The 7,253-nt window shown below is 34.4% G+C and overlaps 1 pseudogene; it reads right to left on the bottom strand.

Moving 5' to 3' along the window:
- Window positions 1–368: 368 nt before the first annotated feature.
- On the bottom strand, window positions 369–1,602 carry LOC145108281 (cytosolic sulfotransferase 5 pseudogene; annotated as a pseudogene).
- Between the last annotated feature and the right edge of the window lie 5,651 nt (window positions 1,603–7,253).

Here is a 7,253-nt window from a genome sequence, read left to right as displayed (position 1 = left end):
AGAACCATGGTGAGTCGGCCGATCTTGAAAAAAAGTTGTGCTTATAAGTGGTAGCTAGGTATGCTCGAAGTTGAAAAAAAAAATGATTCTAAAAAGTCAATTTTATTTTGCCAAATTGAAATGGCACAAAGAAAATGCCCTCATTGATTTATATTGTTGTTTGTATTATAATTAAAATCAATGAAGTTGTGTTTGTATTATTGAATTTGAATTTTCATTGTACATTTCAGTTTTTGATAGCAATCAATGGTAAAACAAATACTATCTAGTTACAAGTTTATAATCAAAATAATAAGATATTTGTTTGCTAATAACTCATTTTTTTTTGTTATAAATAACAATATCTTAAATCTTAAATAATTATAAACTTATGCAATAGGTTATTTGATTAAATTGAATGTTTATCCATAAAAAAGACAAACTTTTCCATTATGATATATCAAGATTTTTTTGTAAGACCCACTGTTAACCCCGAATTCTTAAACTTGGTTTCAGTGATCGAATCAATCCGCTCTCTCATCTCCTCTGTCAAATAATTTTTCCAATCTCCCACCTTCCCTTTTCTGAAAAAATCCCGATTCTCCACCACCACCTGCGCCGTAAACTTCTGAGCACCGCCACCGTCATTATTCACCTCAAGATTACTCAAATTCTCAAAGCTACAAAGGTTCACAATCTCTCCCACCACCCCTCCCTTCTCCTCCTCCGCCGAAAAAGGTATTCCCATGAACGCCGCCAACTTCTTCAGCTCCACCGACGGTTCCCTCTTCATGTCTTCATATTTCAAGAACAAGATCTTCTCAGGTGATTCCTGGCTAGCTTTCCAGTATCCCAACACATGGTCCCAAAATGGTCCATACTCAGAGACCCCGTTGCAGAACAGTTCGTAAGCTTCATTGAACGAAATGGGTGGTAGTTCTTTCGACCTAAGTTTGCTCATGAAGTGCCACTTGGAAATCAGTGCGTCTTTTGGATCCCTACACACGCACACAAACTTGCATGTCGACGAGGGTGATAACAGTGAGGTCGGTAACAAGCTATTAGCAAAGTGTGTAGCGAACAGTCGAGGAGAAGGAAGATGGTCAAACTTAGTTATCGGATAGTCAAGAAAAATGTGTGTGTCAAGGAACGGGAAAGCACTCTGGGGCCCGTTGCGACGAAGGGGATGATCAGAAAAATTATAACGGTGACGGTTGGCGGTGGCGAACATGAGAGCCTTTAGCCAGGTGGTTCCACACTTCATGAAAGCTGCAAGGAAGATGTCGGTGGATTGGGCATGGAAGTAGTTGTGGATCATTAATAAGCCTTTGATAACTTGGGGACTCAACCAGAAACCTTCGTGTAGATAGATGTTTGCGCTTCTCCAGCCTTTGTCTTTGGGGAGAGTTGCAAGAAGGCCGTTGAGCTTTTCATCAAGCTTCTTGTAGGCTTGTTCTTCTTCTGTAGGGATTTGGTTTTCGCCAGTAATAGAGGTGGGTTGGTAGCATGTATTTTGATCGGGAATAAGGTATGTCGACATACCGTCGGACTGGATTTTGAGGGAGTGGAGATAGTTTTCGAGTAATTTTATCTGCTGGAGAAACTTGAAACAAAAAGCTTCTTTTATTGTAATTGCTTTCGATAGATGCATGTTTTAATTAATTTAAATAGAAATCGATGTAACAGCTGTCAATTGTTTAATTTAAATACAAATCGTTGCCAAATTCAAAAACGAGATTATTAATATATTGGCGTCTCGAAAGGACATAAATATAACAATAAGATACTTGCTAGCAATTGAGGATAATGTTATTGTATATCAAATCAAAAAATATAATAATAAGATACTTGTTAGCAACTGAGGATAATGTTAAAAACAGGAAAATGACACAAATTTCCTACGAACTATCTAGGGTTGATCATTTTAGTCCCTAAACTATTTTTGTGATTTTATAAGAGAACAAAGTTGTGAGCAACCTGTCTTTTTAGTTTTGTTGCCTAAACTAGCAGGTAGATATGTCACATGGCACATATAAAAACTGATTTTACTAGTTTTAAAAGCCAAAAAAAGAAAACTTAAAAGTCAAGTAAGCCAAGCTTCCCCATCTTGTCTCCTTCAGTGTTTCACACAATCAATTCCAGTAACATTATTCCGGGAGAAATTCAATCGGAATTTGAGTACAAAATCCGGAAAAGCACAATCGTTGATTTGTCTTAAATATCGAAAAACCTTAACCATGTGATTTGCAAAAACCTTCAAGACCTCATTAACAATGGCATCCAGTAAATTGATTTGTAGAGAAATTTCCAAATAGCTCCAAAGTTTTTTTCATCCTTTTATGTATCATGTACTTCCTTGAGGCTATAACGGTCCACATCACCAAAAATCACCCAAAAGATAGAATGAAACCAAATTGGGTTAACATCACCATTTGGCTAATGAGTAATAGGTTATCATAAAACTTGAGGATGCTAAAAAAGTCCATGACAACTTCTTGAGATTGAGTTACAGAGGTGAAATCGAATTGACTCACAAAGTAATATACATGTGCAGCAAGTGTGGAAGCATGGTAGACGCACGCCGAATGTTCGATCATATGTCTGACAAAACAATGGACACTTTGCATCTGATAAACATGTATGCATCAAACAGATTAGGAGATGGTGGATAGGAAATGTTTGAACATATGAGAAACCATGGATTACAACCAAACAAAGAAACCTTCCTTGTTGTTCTTGAATCTTTTGCATGTGTTGAAGCCATTGTAGAAGGATTCATACACTTTGAATCAATGTAAAAGAATACATAATTTCCCCAAAAATCGAACATTATTTGGGGGTTTTAGCGATTTATGGGAAAGATGGACACCTAGACCAAGCTTTGGAGTACATCCAGATATTACCGTTTGAAACCCACATCAAAATCTAGGAAGTTGTAATGAACTATTATCGAATCCATGGAGATATGGATCCTGAATATAGAGCTGAAGATATCTTAATCAATAGTGATCCATCAAAGATTAATCTAAAAAAGATTCCAACACCACTTCCTAAGAAATTTCTTGCCATTAACATGCTTGAAGGTAAGAACAGGGTGGTGAGTAAAGTTTAGGGCTGGAAATAAAAGAACATAGTTTCTAGAAGTTGATGTTATCGTCAAAGAGTATGAAATTAGACATTTTTGTGGATCTTAGCCAAGTTATGGTCGTCGTACTGTTGAGACCAGAAGATGGGAGGGAACCAGTAATATTTCCCCTAGAACGCGATACTTACTGAGAACTAAAACAACAAACTCGAATTGTTAACTGATAGATGATATTTACAAACGCAAAGAAACAGATAGATGGTGACAGGAAGAACTTGAGAGAGGGAGAGAGAGAGAGAGAGAGAGAGAGAGAGAGAGAGATGTGGGTTCAAGGGTAAGGGAAACTCAAAGTCAATATAGAAAAATTGGTCAACAAATGTCCATGTGGCAAAGGGGTAACCGGATGACCCCTTCACTTTCAGCAAAAGAACGTAATCGACCCGACAAAAATGAATTCGTTCCCTCATAAAGTCACTAAAACAGTTAAGTGACTAAAAGGGTAAACCCTAAAAAGTTCATAGGTCATATGTATCATTTTCCCTATATCAAATGCGGGTCGTCAAACCCATCACTAAGGCGTGCCACCCTCACTAAAAATCACCCTTGGCTTGCGCCAAGGGTCCTCCTCGCCAGCTTCCATTTGCCACTAGATAGCCAGGAAAGAAAAGAGAGAATGTTGAATTTTGGGTTGTGATTGGTTGTTGTTATTTTGTTTTCTTTTTTAATCTTTTTTTTAATATAAAACCTACTAAAATCACATACTATCACTTCCTAACTTTTTTCATTAATGTATACATGCTAAGATTACGTATTAAAAAAACTTATGTGGTATTATAAAAACCTACGATGCAATGTATTAAGAGTGGTACCATTCCTTTATTTAAATGTAAATACAATATAAATATAATAATAAGATATATGTATGCAATCATTATTAATGTTATGTGTTCTCTTTTAAGTAACATATATTTATGGTATGTAATTTGTAAAACGTTGACATTTGATATCTTGGTAGGTGGTATACTTGGTCTCCTATTCGTTAGATATTTCGATCTATAATATTTAATGGGTAAATATATGATTATAATAAAGTAGTGATTACCAAAAACCTAACAGGTTCGTTTATCATTTATGACAAGGCATATTATATTTCTGTACCTTATTAAATAAATTTAGTCCGATTTTATCTCAGGCTAGCAGTGGGTTGCTCATGTTGGTGGTCGTTGTTGTCCATTGTTGGTGGTTTAAATTTGCTTTTATTCCCTGTTTGTTGGTTCTTGGAGCTCCTTGACGTATTGCTATTTTATTGCATTTTGGATGCTGGTGCTCGGATTGAAGACCCTTTTGTTTCAAGGGTAATTTCGGTTTTGTGGTGTTGTTTTGGAAATTTTCTGCAACTGTTCCTCCTTGGGTGCTCTATTTTTTGTTTATGTGGGCTTTTGTCCCCAAGGGTATTTTTGGATTTCGTTGGTGTTACCGAATCCTTTTGTAATGCCATTTCATACCAAGTACATCCAAAAAACTTCATTTCTTATTTAAAATTTTACAACAATTTTGGTGTACATTAGCATCCCGGAATACAAGTAGTAATCTCAATGATCGTACCGACCTCAAGTATAGGATCGAACCGGGTGTCACAATAATATATCTGCAAAAAAATCATCATAACAACATAAGCCTCACGGCTTAGTGAACAATAGCTATTAAAACATAATAAGATAAATCAAATAAATAATATAATAACTCATTTTCTCAATAGCTTTTAATTTAAATCAATTAATGGTATTCTCACAATTAACCTCTTCAGTAATAATTTATTACTAATTCATAGTCTATCTTTAAATCAATAATCTATTTCTCGGTCAATAACATATCTCTCTCTCTCTCTCTCTCACACACACACACAAGGTGAATCTCTTATTTACAATCAATATATCAATTAAGCTTTATCTCTCAATTAATAACATGTCTCTCAATCAATGATCTAGTTCTCATCAATGATATGTCTCTTAGTCATAATATCTCTTTCTGTAGTATAATTTATCTTTCTCAATGTTAATAAATCTCTCTCTATTAAGATCTATCTCTTTCAATGGGAATTAATATTGGTATCATAATCTATCACTTGTTCTTGACTAATCTATTAATCATGATATATCTATTAATCGCAATTAATCTATTAACTATAGTGTATTTCTCGATAACGATCTAACTTATAGAAATTAATAATTTCTCAGCAAAATTATTTATTTAGATCTCTATACAATTCATACATCGCATATCACAGATATCATAAATATCACTTATATCATAAATCTAATATAAACAATTACTCAAAATTAATATATCTTTAATGTAATCTATCTCTAAATTATAATCTATCTCATCAGTCAGAATCAATCTTTCAATCAAATATTTATCTCTCAGAAGAATAATCGATTCTCCAGTATCAGTTTATTACTCTTTAATAATAAATCATATAAATCATGCAATATACATCGCAGACAATACATCAATGGATTTTAGAGTAGTGTTACTCACCTAGTTATTTAGCAAAATAATTCTAGTTTCGGTTTCAATCATTTGTTGCCTATCATCTCGTCATATGGTAGTACTTACATTACATAACAAGTTCCTCGGAACCTGTCTTAACTCACTATTTGGTATACTCTATGACTACTCGTCATAATAATAATCAAATCTCATAATATAATCATAATAGGCTTAACCTGTAAGTCGTTAGCTAAATGTCTCATAATGGGTAAATTCTCAAATAACAGGAAGTATAACCCCGACAGTCTCGACTAAATCTAAATCGTAAGATTTACTCACAATCTTACCAACGGGTTTATAACAGTACCATATCACAAATACCTCAGGTCTATCATATCTAAATAATAATCACATATCGAAAATACAATTTAACGGGTAAAAGATACCTCGATGTATCTTGTAATTAACTCGGTCCTCGTATTACCCGTACAACGGTATAACTTCACCGTAACAATCTCCTGTAAACGACTCTTGAGCAACATCTTTGATCATGTGTGCCAAACTCTCTTAAATGACACAAAAGCTCTTGTATTTATAGCCAGACGTTAGTTACGTCGTAACCTCATAAGTGTCACGTCGTGACAATCTAACGTCGACACGTATTGTACTCTTCTGTGATTTGTCTCGATGATCTGACTCATCTCACGTCATGACCATATATGTATCACGTCGTGAGGACCAACAGACTCTAGTTTTGACACGTATCACTCTTGAATGTTCTGATGACTCATCACTCTTCACGTCGTGGCATACTTACTGTCACATCGTGACATACGTAATGCCACGTCGTGGCAAACATTCCTCCGTGTCGAGGGATTCAAGAGTTGACCGTTGACTTACTTCCGTTGACTTTCTCAAAATAGCAACGTATTGTTGTCTCAACTTCAACCGACTATAACTTTCTCAAACGAACTCCGTTTTCGACGATCTTTATATCTACAGAATCCTCTCAACAAGCTCTACAACATTACTCAATTATATTTTTCTAAGTAAAATTTCTCAAATTAACGTAACTCCATGCTTTATTTCTCCTACTCGGCTTATATCATTTTATGTTTTCTAAAGTGACACGTGGTCATGAAAGACAAGTATTACAAGATCTCTCCCCCTTAAAAGGATTTTGTCCTCAAAATCTTGCTATGTAAGGGTATATTAACTAAATCCTTTCTCGTATTATGAAATACTCATAAGTATTTTAGATGAAACTTTCTCTTAAATCTTCTCCAATAACTTATTAGTCATAGTCTCAAATTATAATTACTCACTCATCTCAACTCAGCATTTAATTCTTGTAAAAGACGTCGTTCAAATTTTACTAGAAATAGGACTCAATATCATACCTCATTTCTCTTTTTACATGACTAAAAACTAATCTCCTTTCTGTATTTATAATTTTTTCTTCACTCTTATTCTCCCATATCTCTCTTAGTTTAAACAAGTCATATATTTCTCATATGTTTAGACACTTCCTGTGTCTTTAATTTACTACTTTTTTATCCAATTTGTTAGGATTAATATCCTTGATGATCGATTAGATTCAAGAACAGGTAAAAGAAGAACACAGTAAAGATTTAAGAATGTCGAATGATTAAACGTCACGCCTTAGAAGAACTATATGAGGAATTGTTATTATAGA

Source organism: Lactuca virosa, chromosome 4, assembly GCF_052849685.1.
Source record: "Lactuca virosa cultivar CGN04683 chromosome 4, Lactuca_virosa_CGN04683_v6, whole genome shotgun sequence".
Classification (NCBI taxonomy): Eukaryota; Viridiplantae; Streptophyta; class Magnoliopsida; order Asterales; family Asteraceae; genus Lactuca; species Lactuca virosa.
The sequence above is the reverse complement of the archived record's forward strand: the minus strand, read 5'-3'. Positions and strand labels throughout refer to the sequence as shown.